Source organism: Anas acuta, chromosome 5 (assembly GCF_963932015.1).
Source record: "Anas acuta chromosome 5, bAnaAcu1.1, whole genome shotgun sequence".
NCBI lineage: Eukaryota > Metazoa > Chordata > Aves > Anseriformes > Anatidae > Anas > Anas acuta.
Genome location: NC_088983.1, coordinates 23,260,113 through 23,278,459, shown reverse-complemented (window position 1 = coordinate 23,278,459; position 18,347 = coordinate 23,260,113). Strand labels below are relative to the sequence as shown.

General features: G+C 52.3%; 1 long non-coding RNA gene across 1 annotated transcript; it reads right to left on the bottom strand.

Moving 5' to 3' along the window:
* Positions 1–10,783: 10,783 nt before the first annotated feature.
* On the bottom strand, positions 10,784–16,987 carry LOC137857065 (uncharacterized). The gene is made up of 2 exons (XR_011096968.1): positions 11,865–16,987; positions 10,784–11,171 (listed from the first exon to the last, which is right to left on the bottom strand). It is a non-coding gene; the product is annotated as an uncharacterized lncRNA (long non-coding RNA).
* Between the last annotated feature and the right edge of the window lie 1,360 nt (positions 16,988–18,347).

The following is an 18,347-nucleotide window of genomic DNA, read 5'->3' as shown; positions in this document are numbered from 1 at the left end:
GAGAGGGCTGACCCGAGCTGTGTGCATTATGTGGAAGAAAGGCAAGTGAGCTCAAAAAGCAGGCTCTGTCTGGAGCAACCGGCCCTAAAGCTGCCCGAAATACGCACAATTTCCTCACTTAGCAAGCGCTTGGTGTGCGTGATGCTCACTGGCACATCGGCACAGCCAGGGATCCTGCTGGAGCCGGTTAAATAATTCATTATCAATAATATTGTGAAGTTTGGCAATGTTTTCCCTGAATAAATATTCACAAATACATTCCCATCATTTAGCCAGCCTTGGCCCTGTTCCATCCCGTTTGACGTGCAGCTCCACCAGACATTGCTCCCAGGTAGGGAAATAAGCTGCCTCCTGTGAGACACGTGGAGCCCGGGAAGTTTCAGCCAAGTTCCCAATCAGCAGGTGGCACTTATGAAATTGTCTCTCTGTAAAAAGAGCTTTGCTATGCAATGCCTTTCCAACCGTTCTGGAAATCCTAAAGGTGTTTATGGAGAGACCCAGGCACGTACCGAGGCAGTTCCAGGATGTGCAGTTTCTGTTTGTGTGTTTCTTTGAATTCATTGTTTTGCAGCTTTGCAGAAAGAGAGATTTTGTGCTTTTTTCAGTTCGATCTGTATGTCCTGCTGGCTGTAAACAGGCTATTTGGAACAAACGGCTCCTTTTGGAGAGTGTCCTGCGAGTCACTAACATGCGCGGGTCCACTGAAGGTAGCAGGCGTATTTCTTTCAGGGTCACTGGCTGGAGAAAGCCCTAGAAGACAAACCATCCAGGCTTCTCCTGCTGACATAAAGCCTTTCAAATCAGATACTAAATAAAACTCTGCAGGATAATCTTGTGCTTTCTTCTAAACACTCTCGGCACAGCCTGCTCTGCTCCTCGCTTGCTGGAGTCCCAGTAGTTGTCTGGCTGTTAAAGAACCTGCTTTGGTTCCAGGCCTTAGACATTTGCCTTCTCCATCTCTTTCTGTCCATCTCACTCTTGTTCCAAATCTCTCTTCTCCTGGGAACTGCTCGTCTCTGCTAGAGAGTCTGCATCCTTTCGTATGGCTCATAAAGAGCTCGCGGAGTCCTGAGAGGTTCGGCAGTCCATAATGAATAACTCAAAACCTAATCATTCAGCCTCATAAAAATACGGAGAGGCTCTAATTTCTATCGAGGACAAATCATACAACTGCGGCCCTTCGAAGCCAATCCCATTCGGAAATAGGATGTTCCAACAAATCACGGGAAGACTTTTTCAGAGATAAAAACCCTTCTCATTTTCCAGACATCTCCTTTATTAAATGTCTCATCCAGCTCGTTGCAATCTCTCTGTATTAGGCATGATACCAAACACTAAAAAACATCAGATAGAGAGGAAGATGAGAGTGACGATGCTGGAATATGAATTGTCACAGAAAATTACTTTATAGTGTTAAATTGGACTCGTGGCCGCAGTCCCATAAAAGTGGATATTTATCACGGAGAGAGGCAGACCCTTAATCTTGGCTGTGTTCTGTGTACGTGGTAAGCCCAAGGACAGAGGTGGCCTCAAAGCACCTTTGGTGTCACCAGTGGAACTGGGTTCTGGGATGTAAATTAGAGCTCCCCAGTGATCCTCGCTAATGGGGCTAGATTATTTCTGGAGATGTCATGAATCAGTCCCACACAGGGATATGGAATCAAGGCCCTTTACCTGCTTTCCTCTTCCTGGCAGATTAATGGGCATACACAGCCTGGCAGCAGACATACACAGCATTTCTCTCTGTCCTGTGAGATCCTCCAGCAGTCAGTCTAGGGCTTAGACTCGGGCCCCGTACATTCATTGCCACAGGATTGCGACCTGCACCTGCTCGACCAGCTTCGGAGAACGAAAGCAGTAAGCTCCTGAGAGGAAATGGAGGGTTTGAGCAGGCCAGACCCAGACCATGGGACAGAACAGAGCAGAAGAGCACAGCTCAGTTGGAAGGGACCTCCAAAATCACCTCCTCCAGCTGCCTGACCGCTTCAGGGCTGGCCAGAAGTTCAAGCAGATTCCTGAGGGCATCCACCACCTCTAGGCAGCCTGTCGCAGTGTTTGGCCACTCTCCTGGTAAGGAAACGTTTCCTGATGCCCAGTCTGCACCCCCTGGCTCAGCTGGGTGCTGTGCCCACGCATCCTGCCGTTGGCGACCAGGGAGAAGAAATCGGAGCCTCCCCTCTCTGCTTCCCCTCCTCAGGATGTGGTTTTATTCCCACTGCAAAGCGCCTTCCAGTTCCGTACAGAAGCGTTAGCTTTTGTGTCCCAAGACCTGAGGATGTTTCTCTTAGTGCAGGGAGAAGTCACAGAAAAGGAAAGCCCTGCTTCTTTTATTTTAGTGTGGATACTTTCATTTTACCTATGAAACAAAACAGCCTCTTCAGCTGTCAGCTTCTCATGTGGAAATTATGACTGCTATCAAGAAGCCGGAGCCCAACAGAAAGAGATGAGGACATGACCCTGAATTTCTGCAATCTCTCTCTCATTCTCCCTTTCTTTTTTCTTCTTTTTTTTTTTCTCTTTTGCTCTCCTTAGTCCAATATTCCTGTACTTTCTCTTTTGTGGGAATCAACAATTTTAGTGATACAAAATTTAGCACCAAAGACATCTCCTGTAAAAGCTCCTCCGGATCCAGGGCTCTGTACCTCCCACTTAGCTTCTATTTCAGTTCCTGCTGACATATCCTTCAGTCTCTGCACGGGATTAAGCCCACGGGTTACCAGCCAGACCTGTCCGCTCGGCATCAACCTGCACCACTGGCTTCCCACCCATTCTCTTGCACTTGTGTGAGCTGCAGGATTCCCCTGATCCTTCTGCTACGTGTGACAGCTTATCCCCAAAGAGTTTAGTGCCTTGTGCCCTTCCCCTGGCTGAGGAATGAGATCCCAGCTCTGCATAAGGAAACTTTCTGTCCTTCAGAAAAGGAACGTGGATTTAGGAGGTAAGAAAGCAGCTTCCCATCAAAGAAAACAAGCGATTTCACTGGAAACTGCAAGGGCGCAGGCTTTCGTGGTCCCCTTCTCCTCATCTTACCCACTCTCGTTACCTTGGCTTGCCCAGACAGTCCCTCAGCCTCTCCTGCCACTTCCCAAAGGGGCCCTGGTGAATCACCGGAGAGCAGCACAAGCCACTTCTCCTCTGGGTGACCCTTCCTGTGGCTGTGCAGCCCTGGGGAAGGCCGAGGGCCAGCGTGGAGCTCCCATGGGGCCCCCTCTGCTCTGTGCCACAGCCCAGCAGCGTTTGGGAGGAACTCCTCCAGGAACAGTACCTGGGCAGGAAAACAACACTCAAACATGGGCTGCGTTGGTCCCTACAGCTCTTTCCTCCAGATTTTGGGCGACTTCTTCCTGCAGATTTTGCCTTCCCCTCTTCTTGTCTTCCCATCTGGTGGACCTTCTTGCTGGAGGACAGGAGCTGCCCGTTTCCAGCGCTGCTCTTTTCCCCCCAGGCCACCGCTCCATCTGGGGTCAGTGCCCTTTCTGCAGGGACAGGGGCAGAGCTTCCTCGCACGGGTTATTTTTGCAGCACGGTTGCTGCATGCTGGGCTCCCGAAACCGGCTGTGATCCAGGACGAGGTGATTCCTCCTCTGCCCACCCGGCACCTCCTCCACGAGCTGGGCCAGGCGCCGTGCCGCAGCTTTGCTTGTGCTCGGGGAATTACACGCTAAGATGGTTCCTCCTCCCCCTCCCCCCTATCTCCAGCCACAAAACCCGAGCAAACGCTTGCGAGCTAATCCTGTGCAGAGACTTTATTCAAGAAACACCACTGGTGCTGCTGGCTTGTTTGTTTGGGGTTGCTTTTTTTTTTTTGCATTTGCTATCTTTGGAAAGCTAATCTGCTGGAGTTCACCCAGCGATTTCAGTCACCTCCAAATAACACTTACCAATAATCTTAATAAATCCGTCTGCTAAGCAGCAGCACTCCTGCCCGGCGCTGAAGCACACCGGACACCTCAGCAGCCCTGCTCCTGCTGCCACCCTTGTCTTATCTTCGCCGTAAATGACAGCTCACACTTGCTTGAGATGGTCACGATGCTCCCCAAAGGGCTCCTGCAGGCAGCGTGACCCCTGCACCGCAAGGGGAAGGCGGTCAGGAGGATGTGACTTGCAGCTTCCCCTCTGCCTCTGCCCCTCTCCCAGCATGACTGCTGGGCACTTTTTCACGAGGGAGCCACGTTAGGTCCATGTGTGGCCATAAGCACCGGGAACCCGCTTGGTTTCTTTTGGAAAAAGGAAAGCTCCTCACCCAAATAACGCTCCTAGCCAGAGCAGCGGAACCTGGGACACCTTCTCCACCTTTCTGGTGCCTTGTCAGGTGTTCACTGCAAGAGATGGGGCAGCCTCTGCTCTCATCTATTTCATCACCTTTTTGCATGAAGTCAGGACAAGAATGGATTCATTAAGCACCAAGAACAGATCATCAGCATGCTGCATGCCCCAGACCACACACCTAACACGCTTCCTAGGTCCAGCAGCCTGGCTTAGTGTCCACGGAAGCTTTGCAGGGCTCTTGTCCTTACCATTGTGTTTCCCCAGGTGCTTACAGACCCTCAGGCTTTATGGCTCTGAGGAGCACGGTGCTGATCTCCCCGCACACACTTCCTCCCTTCTGCTCCTGAAGATCCTGAGGCAGGCAGGCAAGTTCCTACCAAAAGAGCCTTCGCACAGAGCTCCTTCAATAAAGTCCCCATTTCCTCCAAAACAACCCGGTGAGAGGCACTTCAGTGTTATTAACCCCTGGTGCTGCTGCTGGGGAAATTAAAGAACAGCGTGGAGCGACTGGTTTAAGGCAGAGATACCAGGGGCAGATCAGGTACCAAGGTGGAAAAGGACCGCAGGTTTCCTGCGTGTAGATCCTCCGTCTGCACAGACAGACCCCTTTGAAGCTCTTCTGGTTAATGACTTAATTACAGCCTGTGATACGCTCTGAGATACCTGGGTGGCAGACATTATGCACGTTACCACTTCAGCTTGCCTGCTTGCCTCCCGCGAAGTGGCCGCCACGGGAGGCAGCTTCCTTTTTGTGCCAGGGTGACACACACGGGGGCCTCGCCGCGGGCTGGCTCCGCTTCTCCCCGCTGCTTTTCGGTGTCCCCTGCCTCACAGGGGCTGAGCGGCTGCGTCGCGGAGCAGGCAGAGTCATCTCAGCACACAGATGAGAATAAAATGGAAAAGGAAAAGAAAATTTGGGGAAGGATGCCGGGGTCTGGGCCTTGATTATATGAATTGGGAAGTGAGGGGGCTCCAAAGCAGCAGCTTGGCAGCAGAGGTCCGTACCGCCGATGCTGGAACTGGCACAGCGAGGGCTGGGCAGAGCGAATCCTGTTTCTAATACAAGCTCATCCTTACTTACCGCCATCTCTTCAGAGTCAAGGCAAGGTTAAGCCAAACACTAAGAGAATTAAGAGGTTTGCAGTTTTTATCCTACATTAACCATTTGGCCTCACCTCTCCAGGCGCCCGATTAGGATTTTCCTGGCTGAACCCTCCTCCGAGACCCTTGGGAGCTGCTGGGGAACTACAGATTTCGGGGGGCTTCTTTTTGTTCTGCTTCCCTGTGTTGTGCTCTCCAAGATTTTGAGCACTACAGGCAGGGGCCCAATGAAGGGGGGAGACACGGAACCAAACAGCCCACAGCTCAACATCTGCAGTGTCGAGGTCCGCTGTGAGCTAAGAGAAATAAGAAAGGGATGAGAAGAGGGCCCAGGAAGCAGTCTGTGAAAAGGAGCCTGAATCCACGTACGGGCAGAAGAGATCATGTTTGAAACATTTTTATTTGAGCAAGAATTTACAGTCTGATGGGGGAAGAGGCAGGGAAAAGGCTGGGAGAGAAGACAGGGGAAGACTGCAGACAAAAGGGAGGAAGAAGGAGAAGTATTCTCATTTTCTTCTTCATTTATAGTTCTAAATTGTGGAGCCCCTTTTCGAGCAAGACATAAATGCAATGTCTGCTACCCTCACTTTGCCTTTCCCCTCGGTGTATAGTAAAGGAAAATCCATCTGGGCACAGAAAGAAATGCAACCCGTGCACTTAAAAGGGAAAAAGACTGAGCAATGCGGGCCCGGGCTGACAGATAAATATGGAGACAGATCCGTGTGGGTGGACAGTCTCAGGCAGTGCACACAGGGGTGAAAAAAACCCTCCAGGACACACACATGTGCGTGCTGCGGGCCCCCTGCCAGCACCATGAATAAGGGCAGCAGCCAAATCCTCCTCCGAGGGTGCCTGCTACCAGCCCATCCTCCCGGCACCGTCCCCAGCCCCGCTGTGGGAACTTCTCCCACGGCGCTGAAACCTCAGCAAGTTTTGTGTGCAGCTAAAAGGCTGAAATCACCCCCTCGGCCTCATGTGCACGCTGTGTTCCAGCTCCCCTTCCCCCAGCCTCGCTGCTCGGGCCCCGCTGCCGGCCGGCCGGCGGTGCACAAAGGCTTTTGGCTCTGCCCACGCGTCCCTCGGTCACAGCGCTGACACAGGGCCCGTGTGCCGGGTGGCAAAAGCTGCAGCCGGGTTCCCGTCGGTCTATTTGTGGTGCCGAGCGTCTATTTGATTTAACTCCACGTGTTTTAAGCCGAAAGGGTCAGGAAATGGGAGCAGGGCTGGCCTTGCCGTGGCCGATGGGAGCGCTGGGGATGGAGGCAGCGTGAGGCTGAGAGCACGGCTCCGTTTCGCCGGGTCTGGCCCCGGAGCTGGGGCGGAAAGCTGCGAGCGGTAACCCCTCCCTGCCTCGGCTGCGGGTGAGCCCGTCCCCACAATGTCCCCTTTGTCACCCCTCCCGCAGCCCCGGCCAACGCAGCCTCCAAAGCAAATCGCTTGGGGCCTGCCCGGGCTCCCATATTTCCTTTCCAAAAGGAATAAATCGCAGCGGCTCTGGCGGGACAAGGTTAACCATGGGGGGAGCGTGCCACCTCCGCCGTGGAAAAACACAAGCCCCGAAGAAAGCCTTGGCATTTCTCATGCAAATCCACAGCTGGGAGTGTGCAAGGACACGGACCTCCTGCTACAGACGCTCAAACCGGAGTAAATGTAGGCACTGCCTAAAGCCTGACATTTAAACAGCCTTGTCTCAAGGCAGCTGGGGAGCCTTGAGGGAAGGAGGGCTCCAAGCCCTGCCTGCCCAGCGCGCCCGCCTCCGGCTGCTGCCAGGGGAGCGGGGGGCAGAGCACCAGGCAGCCTTCACCTGCCATCCCCTACAAACCTGGAAAGGTCAGGGCAGGTGTAAATGTCGCTGTGCTTCCACGCATCGCTCCGTGGCTTTGGGGCTCGGTGATGGTTTCTCTGCACAAGGCAGAGAGGGGGAACAGCGACCGGGAGGGCTGGAGCGGGCAGCACCCATTCAGCAGCTCTTGGGAATCTTTAAAAGCCTCTCTGGCGTGTACATCAGCCCTCTCCTTCGCCATTCTTCTCCGTGGTGGCATGGAAACAAGCCACAAAAAAAAAAAAAAAAGGGTTCTGCAGGAAAACAATTTGAAGCTGTATTTGCACTTTTCCACAGTCAGCAATCCCCTAATGGTCTGGGGTCATTTTCTCTTGCCTATTCCTTTTTACTCTGGCATCTTATAAAAGGTCCTAAAAAAATACTTGTTCACTGTTCAAATAACAGAGAGGGACTAACTCGCCTTGCCCCAGTAATGCCAGAGAATCCCACAAAGAGCACTGACCTCTCCTTCACTCCCCCCTGTTTCACTCGGGGATTACAGCAGCCTCAATGCAGGCTTGTCCATGCATGGGCTGCGATTCCCAACCACTGCAAGACCTTTTATGAATGTAATTTCAGCCTTATCCACATTTCCTGACTTTCCTGCATTCCCATCTGACCTTTGCTGTAACAGTAACTAGCTCGGCGGTTAACCCTTTGGGGCAGGAACTCGGCATTTCCTCTCTCTGTAGGGGACCCCAAGGCAATCCTATATGTTATAAAGGAATTGATAATTTGGTGGTGTGTATGTGTGTGTGCATTGAATTACAGAGGGGAGTGTGAAGAGGAAGACAACGGTGATTTGAAATACAGCATCTTTGGGATTTTTACAAGAAATCCTAAAGAAGAAGGAAGAAATATAAGATTTATAAGAAAGATTTCCCTTTATAAGAAATCCTGAAAAGAGGACAGCAGCACCAGACGCTGCTCAGGTGCGGTACAGCCCCTGGGCTCCTTCAGTTCCGCCGGGGTCTGCCTCAGCCCTCAGGTGAGAATCGGAGGAACACAAAAGCAAATTGGGAGCCAATTCCTGCTGTTTTCCTAAGCTGCAGCAAATGCAAATTGAGCTCATCCTGAACTCTGGTCCCGTCTGTTTAATTTGTCGGAGAGTGGCATTTATACGGCTGTAGCTAATGGCTGAATCCGGGGCGCTGTGCACCACCCGCTCTGGTGACACAGCTGTACGGGTCAGGTGCTTGCAGGGGTATTTCCACACGGGTGATACATGTGCACTGAGCACGGCTGTGGTTCCATTAAATAACACAGGTACGTCCAGGCATCTTCTCTGAGGGTGCCTGGGTCCATAACATAGGAAGAACTCAAGCTGGGAGCAGAGAAAGGCTGCTTGGAGCACAAAGCACCAGCCTGCACGGCCTCTGGCTGAAGCACAGCTCCTGCATGGAGGGCAGCCCATGGAGGTAATACTGATGGTGGGTTGCCTCAGGTGCTGGTGCCATTAGGAGGTGTTAAGAGATCCTTGGCTGCAAAACAGGGGCACAGGAAGCAGCAGCATCAAGCTTACATTCAGTGTATGGCTTGATGGGTCTCCATTATGTGGCAAATCCCTGTAAACCTTAAGCATCCCCTGTCAGCTACGGAATTAAAAAAGGCTCTGTGGTGGCTGGGAAATCAAAAGCCTTCCTCTGTAAGCTCCTGTCTTACTAACAACAAGTAATTTGCCAAATACTGCTCCACGAACCTTGGTTTTGGAGTCCCGAGCAGGCCAGCCGGACTCTGTTCCTTCCTTTATCCGCTTCCAGCGGAGGATTTTAACCCATTCCCTGGAGCTCAGGGCAGAGGGCAGGGAGCCCACAGCCCCACTGAGTCAGCAGCCGCTACAGCAGCACCCTGCCGTGTGTGCCATGTCCCAGCTCTGGGGGTACGAGGGGAAACCCACCGCTCTCACAGGGTGCGTGTGCGTGTGCCTGGGGCTCATGAGAAGCTTTGGGCAGCCTGCCTTCATTTATATGGCCGGGGGTTTATTTGTGTGCAAATCTAGGAGCCTGAGAGCGAGGAACAGCGCGGTTTGGAATCAGCAGATGGGTTTTTTTGGTAGGAAAGGGTTAAGCAGAGTGCCCTTGCTGAGCTCCATGTCTCCCTGCATTCCAGGGTAAATGGTGTTTTGCAGAGCCCGGTTACCTATGGCAACAGCAGAGAGGAATATTGCAGGCGAATCTTCTGAATCACAGGATTTACAGCCCATATGTTTATTCTGCAGTGAAACACTTCCAGCTCCCGCTTCTGATGTGAGCTGGGAACCGCGAGAGGGCTTTGCAGAGCCATTTAAAAGGCAAGGCGAGCTGGAAGCAAGGCGTTTTTAATCAAAGGACCGGCTCAAAACAGAAAAACACTGCGGGATCAGAGGAGCCTTCGGATTGAGCCATCCTAGGGCGAAGCATACCTGTGTCCCCCCGCTGTCCCCATTCCACACCAGGTCCCCAGCCTGTGGCCACGTTGCCCAGGGCCTGCAGCCACCCGGGGCCTGCAGCCTCTCTCCCCGTGGCCTGTCCGTATGGTTTTTTGTCCTGAAACACTCAAACCATATTTTTTTAGTGGTCGTGACTAGAGCAGGGTGCTTTAGTTCACGGCGTCGGGTGCAAACCCAGGCAGCGCATCCGCGTGGCCCCGCGCAATGCTGAGCTGCCCAGGGCTGCGCTGCACTCGCGGCGGCTCACCCCGTCGCTGCTGAGAAAATAAGGAAAATAAGGCAAATAAGCAGTTCCAGGCCCGGCTAAACGGTGTGGGGAGATCATCTGGGAATTCAGGAAGCTAACGGCACAAGCCAAGGAGCTGTGGTTGAATGCTTGAGCGAGGATTCATTTCACCTAACTCTAACCCTCTGAAAGTCAGGAATCTGGCCCCGGCTCCCTCTGTAGTCAGCAGAGATAAATCCAGTTGCTCAAAGACAATTTATCACACCTAAAAGAACTACCTGCCCGGCTGAGTGCCTGCATGCAGGTGCATCTCGCTGTCCTGAGGCCAGAAACGTGATCCTGCTACGGGCTGAGGACAGTTGGCTGTAAACAGAGCAAGACAAACACGTAGGGCCGAATTCACATGGAAATGTCCAACTACATCCGTCTTTCTGCATCCTGAATGCTCCCATATGCTGCTACTTCACTGAGAAATCCGCAGTGTTGCTCCCTATTAATCTAGCTATCTCACAGCTCGGGAGGGGAGCACCAGCTGAACGCGACGCTGAACATTTTGCAGGAGTCTGCTGCTTAGTTTTGAAAGTACAAAGGCAGGTCACTGCAAACTGTACTTGCTGTAACCCAGGAGGAATTTGCCTTGCTGATAAATATTTAACAGTCACAAAGGAGGAATCTGTGACGCCTTGTATGGGCACCCTTTCAATGGCTTCAGAGCAGCGCACGCCATTTTTCAGGGCTCCAAATGTGCACTTTTTTGGAAAGGGAAAGCAAAAATAAGATACAAAACAGTTGAATCACAGGGCTTCTGTGCGAACCACCAGAACTCAGAAATGGCACAGCTGTTTAACTCAGATTTTTGTTCCATCTGGCTAAAAAGAAAACATTTACTTTTTCTTATTATTTCCCCTTCCCTCGATTTAGAAAAGAAAACAGAATCTGCGTTTATTGATCCGGTGAAATTTATTTGGGAAATCGCTTTGAAGCCCCGGACTAAGATAAACAGTAATTCATAATATATGTAGCAAACGATCACACAAATCGCAGAAAAGGAGCGAGAGGAGGAGAGTGGGAGGCAGAATTCATCCTTCAGACGCAAAATGAATGGGTCTTTAAAATAGGAGCACTGGCGGGGTATCAGTCTGCCTATCTATGGATTGCTTTTTTAATGCAGCCATCGCTGTTGTATACAAGCATCAAATAAAAAATTAAAACTTCAATTCAGCTCGTCCATCCATCAGTCCCAGGTTCGGCTTTTTTGTCGGTTTGCTCCGAGGTTGTGTTCGAGCCTTTGTTGCAGGAGGGAGACTTCCGAGCGGCAGCGGGCTCTGCATTGTGCAGGGAAAACAGTCAGACTTCAGATGATTTTGGTCAGATGGAAGGGGGGGGAGGGAATGCCTTTCTTTTTCCCTGCAAATAAATCATGGATTTTGCCTTGCTTCTGGCTGAGGTTGTACGGTTTTAGGAAGAGAAGCAGCTATTGTGCTAGCGGGAGGAATTTTGTGTGGTTGAAGGAGGGAGAATAAAAGCCATCTTTCCTTCAAACGCGTGCGCGCGCGTGTGTTAGTTTCTCATTCTCCACCATTTCCTGAAAACAGGGCTTGGGGAAAAAGCACACAGACACATAACATTTTTCCATTAGCAGAGCAAGCGGGGGAAGGTAATGGGCTGGGGGGAGGGGGCGGTAATCAGAGATCTGCTTAGTCTTCATAGAAAGAAAAATGCTTGGGCGCCTGCTTCGCCATAAATTGCATCTGGTGGTTGGAGCTCCAGCAAGTTATTAAAGCGACTGCATTAAAGTCATAATTCAGCAGGTCAGCAGCACGCTCCGCAGCCCCTCCTCCACCATCCCTCCCAGCCCCATTTTGTGCAGGGGCTGAGCCCCAGCGGCCCCAAGCAGCCCCCGCTGCGGCTCTCGCTGCCTTTTTCCCTTTGCGGGAGAGTCAGGGAAGAAAAGCCAGAGGATGCACGGTACCAGGGCGCTCGGCTTTGCACAGGCACAGCGAGATGGTGCTGCCCACCTTGGCCTGGCAATAGGGCCAAGAGAAACCCCACTTCCCCACCGGAGCATTCCTCAGGCAGCCGCCGCAGCTCCCCGGCTCCAGGCCCCCCGGTGCTGTTGAAATCCCCCTCCTGGCTTTTCCGGGAGAAGAGGGTGTAAAAGATGAGATGTCAGCGTCCCTGGGGGGGCTGCAGGCAGGGGGCTGGCTGCTGCAGGGCTGGACGGAGGGCCGGGGGTGAGGCTGCATCCCGCAGGCAGCGAGATGGAGGCCGGGGCACTCGGCTCGGCTCAGGCGCTCAGCGGCAAGGTCGGGAGCTGGCGTGGAGGAGGCAGCGTGTGGCTGGTGTTTTGTGTTGGGGGGCTTGAGCAGTGCCCTGCCTCGATGCTGTGAGGAAAGCACCCTTTGGATGAAAGCTTCGATTTTGGTTTCTTTTATAAATACACAAAAAATAGCCACATGCAGCATCGGTGCTAAAAGGTGCAGGGGACCCCCGCAGCTTTTCCAGTGACGACCTTGTGCATGTGTGGTTAAAAGGAGATTTGTAGAATTAAAAAAACAAAGCAGAACAAAACCAAAAATGAGACAGAAAGCATCCCACAGTCCTCTAAAAGCCCTGGCTTGTGAGAAATCAAGATTATTACTGTAAGTGAATCACCTCGCCAAGATCCTTCTAAACATCCTCAGATGCGGAAGGCCACCACGGGTGGGTTTTGTCACCTTGTGAGCCTTTCCTCGTGTTTCCAAGAGGCAGGAGTGCCCTGAGCTCACCCTCACACCCTCGGTGTCCTCACCACGTCGGGAGGACACCAACGTGGCTGTGGGGAGCAGCAGGAGAGGCCTCGCGGGCCACGGGGCGCCTTCCTTTCTTCCCATGTTACATATTTTCGTAATGAATCTAAGGAGGAACACCGAAGCTGGAGCTGCTGAGGTGACAAGAAGGTGCATGAGGTCACCCGGCGATGCCAGCTCAGGGAGAATTGCGGGTTTTCTGTGCTCGCCTGTGGCCGTGGGCCCAGGGAGCAGCAGGAAGAGGGAGAAAGCACGCACAGCGCTGTTCCAGCAGCAAGGGCTTCTTGCTTAACGCAGACATGCAAATGTGTATTTCTTCCTGCAGATTACACGAGGCGCTCAGCCTTTTCCTTCTGGTTTCCAGTGTGTGCCGTGCTGCCCGGGGGCTGAGCAGGACACGGGTGGGTGTCCTCCGCCAGCGGGGCGCCGCCCGGCTCCCTCGGTGCGCAGCCGCGCTCGCAGTCACGACTAGGGAGGGCGAGGAGAACACGCCACTGCCTTCTGGGTCAGGACTTTGTATTCCCATTGAGATGTTATTATAGGCTTGAGATCCTCAGAGAATTAAATCTGCTGCTCGTCTCCAGAATAGATAATGGCAGGGCACGCTTCCCACATCGCTGCCTCCTGCCAATGCGGCTCAGTCCTGACCTGGCTACCATTCATGGCTGGACAGAGGAGAGTTCATTCTCCGTATCCCATTCATAGCTGCCGGCCTTTGCAAACGAGGAGGAATTTAAAATCTGATTTGATTATTTTTTTCAGAAGAGAAACCAACCAACAGACCAAGCAGGAACTGAGCTGCGATCCACTCGCATAACTCCAAATGGGTTTCCTCCCCGCGACATGGATGGCAGCGGCTTTCTGAGCGCTGCTGACCCAAGGAAAGCTTAGAATGAGTAACACAAAACTGAAATGTGGCATATCCTGTACCCACACGGGGCTGCTCCGTGCTGTGTGTGTTACGCAGGGCCACTTTGGAAAGGAAATACTGCTGCTGTTGCAGCCTTCTTCTCGAGCATTGCTAAGAGCAGGGTGTTTTTGGAGCTGCGGTGACCTAAGCATGCAAGGAAAGTGAGCTTGTGCAGGGCGAGCGTGTACATACGTCTGAAAGCTCATCTGTATTGTGCAAGAATTAAAAGTCGAAAGCAGCTCCTGCCTCTGCCTGCAAACCTCCCTCCCCAGAACTTGCCCCCGGTTCACATGCGCGCTTCCCAGGACGCAGCAGCCCAGGCAAATGCTCGGCATTGCAGCTGTAATTGCTCTATTTATTATTCCGGATACCACAGCAATGAGGCAGACATTCCTGTGCGAGGTCTACGACTTTCCCCCAAATGCGAGGACATCAGTCAAGCTCACAGCCCAGGGAGGAAGCAGGAGCCCGCGGTGCTTCCACTGTCACTTGCAGCAACAAGGGGGCAGCAGGGAGCCTCGCTGCGCCCTCGGACTCGGGCAGGAGCTGCCGGGGTTCAGCCTCTTTATTACAGCCTCCCCTAGGCAGTGATGGAGGAAAATCCATTCCTTGAGGAGTCTGATACAGCCAAAGGCCGGGAGGACACACGGAGACTTCAGTGCCTCTCCAGCAGCCTGTCTGTGTCCTACCGGGTCCCTGCGGTCTGCCTCGCGCTCGTCCCCAAATAATCTTAGGATACGGATCTCCTCTCCTCAGCCAGCACTGCTGTTGTTTCACTTGCCTCGGAAGGGGCAAGCTGCCTTCTGTGGGATTTAAATGGTCAGGAAAGCATCCACAACTTCTACACAGAGGAACTGACTTTGCAGTTATACTGGTTCGCACAACTCAAGTGGGGTTTTGGGTAGAAACCAGCCTGCGGGTGCACCTGCACCATGGGCAGGAGAACCCCAAATTCCACTTCATTTCCTGCAGGATTCGCTGCAGGCAGTGCCCCGAGGCAGCTCCCATCCCTCTTGCTTCGGGTGCTGGCTGCCCACCTCCTCCTGGCCACGCTCAGTGGGCACTCGCCCCTCACCTGCCCCGAAAGGCCACTCGGAGAACCACCCCGTGGCACGGCCCTGCAGGTTTTGCTGGGTGTGCATCGCTGCGGGAATGCTCCTTGGAGGGGCACTGCGGGCGTGCTTGGGAAACACACTAAGGAAGCAGCACGTGTTTAGCCCTGCTGTTTGGCCAGAAATGTAGAGCAATATTTGAGAAGAAATCCGAGGGCAGCTTCACTGGTCAGGCCTCTGTTTGGCCAGAGCTCCAGCCGCTGTCCTTCCCCACAACGGGGCTCCTCAGTCAATCACAGCAGCATCCCTCCAGCGCCGGGAGCACAAGGAACCATTTTTTCTCCCTTTCGAACGTGGAAGCAACACAGGAAAGTCACGGCGCGGCACTGAGTCAGGGCTCTGCGGCACAGTGCATTTCTGAGGCTGCCTGGTATTCCAGGCACATCCTTACGGCAATAAACTCCTCAGCATCATCTCCCAGCCATGAGAGAATCTGGAGCAGCTAAAAATACCGTGCCTGCTTCTCAAAAGCCTGCGCACGGCAGCCTGCTGCTTGTGACCTCCGCACCCTCCTCACGGGCACGGAGGGCGGTGGGGCTCAGCCTCAGCCCTCGAGGCAAAGGGGAGAGGCAGCACGATGGGTGCGTGGCGATGGGCACCGCACACAAACATAGGAACACGCACGGCTGCCTGGGGGGATGGAGAATTTCTCCTCGCCTGGCACGTGAGAAATGCCAGGTGGGGTCCGTGCTGTTCGGGGGGCGATTATTCCTCATTTTGCCACACGTAGTGAAACACCCCAAAGATTCTGGCATTAGCGGGCACTATAAATCTCGAGGACACCACAGCTGTGACTGGATTATTTATAGCTCTGCTTTTACATTACCAAGTCCAAAGCATCGCACAAAGAGGAAGGTAATGAAATCTCCACCTCTCCAGCCGTCACTCTCTAATCTGAAGCGGCATTTCCAGGAGCCATTTTCACTCGACCAGGGAGTCTAGGAACAAACACGTTCTCACCCTCCCACTCCCTGTCAGACAGCCCCACAGCTGGCACGCACGTACACACTCACACATGCATTCTGGCTCTCCGTTTCTCCCTGCGAGATACAAAAAGTCTCCTGCATTTGCAGTTTATCGCACGCAAACATACACAGCTCTTCCCTTTCAGTGCCGCAAACACACGGCTGCAAACACATTCTGGGTTAAATTCTATTTTCACTTATGGTATGCAAATGGCAAAGCTGAATACTTCCATTAAGATAACAGATTTACAACTGTGTAACTGAGATCAGAATATGGTGCTGACTCCCTCATACATAAATTTCCATAGCTGCTCCTGAATTTGTCTTTTTCCTCAGCCGCCTCGCCGTGCATTAATCATTCAACATTTAAATCAGCCATCCACTTGCTTCTTTTTGCTTTGTCAATGAAAATTGTTCAGCATTAATTATAAAACTCATTCTCTGCTGAGGTTTTCTTGGCTTTTTTTCATTAGTGGGTGGAAGTGTCGATTTACAGTCATCTTGTTCTGCCTTCAAAAATACCCCGCGTCCCATCTCTATTGCAGAGCACGTTCCCCGGGTGCGAGAGCCTGCGAATGTGTGTGCGAGCTTGCGAACGTGTGAGCTCGCCAATGTATATGCAGGATTGGCATGCATGTGCATACATGTGCGTATGGAGAAAAGATATGGAGATTGCCTTGCAATTAGAAGGGCTGAATGTTTCGCAGGGTTTGTCGGGCGGCTCGGCTTTCAGCCCCTTGCTGAACCTACCGATTTTCAGCCCGGCATTACGGATGATTTCAGGTTACAAAGCAAAGAGTTTATGGCAACTGTAAATGTGTTCTAAATTGTGCGTCTGTGGTGACAGCAATACAATACTGATCTAGTTTTACACAGTGGTAAAACCTCTCCAGATTAGCTTTCATTTTTTATAATCAAAAGGATTGGACATCCCCGGTCCGGCACGCTGTGCAATCCTGCAGCACGACACCACTGCGAGTACCGCAGTGCACATGGTAAGATAATAAACCAGGGTGCTGCGGCCAACAGCAAATCACAAGGCAATAAAACACAAAGGCTGAAGGATTTGGTTTATATGGGAAGTATTTCAGTGCACGGACCGAATACAGTAAGGGAGAGGCTGACTGAAAATACAGACTCATTAGCCAGAGAGTGACTAAGCGTGTCTTTGCAGGTATGATTTTCACAATGGTGAATTTTTACTCAATTATTACAAGGCATAAACTACACCAGCGCGTAAATGCTTTCTGATCTTTTCATTACACGGGGATGCTGCAACCTATATTTAACCCAAGGGGAGGGATGTGCTCCAGAAAGAATTCGCTCTTTGGCAATCCTTTCTCTTATCGGTCGCGCAGAAATGTCAGACCCTCCAGTCGTCAACCAGGGATTACAAAAAGAGGAAAAAAAGGCGACCAGGAGCAAGCTGTGCCCTCTGCACAAATGCAGGGTGGAACAATGTAAGGTCTGAGGCAAGGAACTGCAGTGACCTCCGCAGCGACAATGCCAAGAGGCTGGGATGCTGGTGCCAGCTTGGCCATGGTGTGGTTACGGCGTCCTCCCCTTCATGGGGTTTTTGCTTTGGGATGAGTGATTGTGCTGCTCACCACGTATGTGTTAGGCAGGCTCTCTCCCCGGCCCCAGATCTGAATTCTCTGGGCCGACGGCCGCTGAAGCACGCTGCCTGTTCTGCATGCTCTGCGCTGCGAGATGGGCTTGTAGTTTCAGTTCATTTTCCCAGAAGTGCCGCCCACCACACCAGCCTCCATTGCAGCAGGCAGTAATTGCCCAAATTGCAGAAAACACCCTGGGTAAAAGGCTGGGCGAAGAGATCAGGAGTGGAATCAATCCCGAGCACTGAACTGGGGAGGAACGGGAAGCTGCAGAGAGTAGGAAGTTAATACTACCCAAGCTATACACATTCTGAGAAAAACAAGAAACCTTCAATCTCCACAACCATCAGGCAGTGTTTTTCACTCCTACTGAAAAATTGGAAAATGGGAAGTGTCTTTTTACTCGATGATGAAATAAAAATAAGAAGAAATAACAGTATTGAGTCAAATAACAGAGCATCCCTCCAATAGAGCAGAAGTTGTGCTTTAGCTAAACACTCAGATAGCGAGTTGGGAATAGAGCCCAGGGTTTTGGTTTATTTATTTTGTACAGAGCTCTGCGTGTGCTGCTCTGATGAGGGTAGCACACAAACAAAGAGGCAAGACGCGGTGTTAGTCAAGTCGTATTATCTCTCTCGGTGATAGAACAGTAGGAAAAAGAAGGTGAGCTTGAGTCTCATTTACATCAAAACTGTTTTGTTCTCCTGGGAGAGAAAAAAAAAAAAAAAAAGGCAGCTCAAAGTCAAATCTGCATCAGGGAGCAGTGCTCTAGGGCAGGTAACCTGGTGAAGCGCTGCAGATGCAGGCAGGGCTCGCACAGTGAAGCTTTTGCAGTAGCAGGGCGGGCTCCGGGGTGTGGAGAGAAGGAGCTGAGGCTGTGCCACGCTCCCCACGCGGAGCAGGGGCTCCATCCACGCGCGGCAGCGGTGCCACACAGCCCCCTCCCCTCCCCTCCTCTCCTCCAGCTGCAGCTCTGTCCTCCTATGGAAAGTACCATTCCCTGCAGCTTGCCTCCCTGGCTGAAGGGAAAGAACCTGTTCCAAGACAAGCACAGGTTTGCCATTCCAAACACATCCGTGCTAGGGCTCCTTACTAGCGAGGCTACGCTGCTC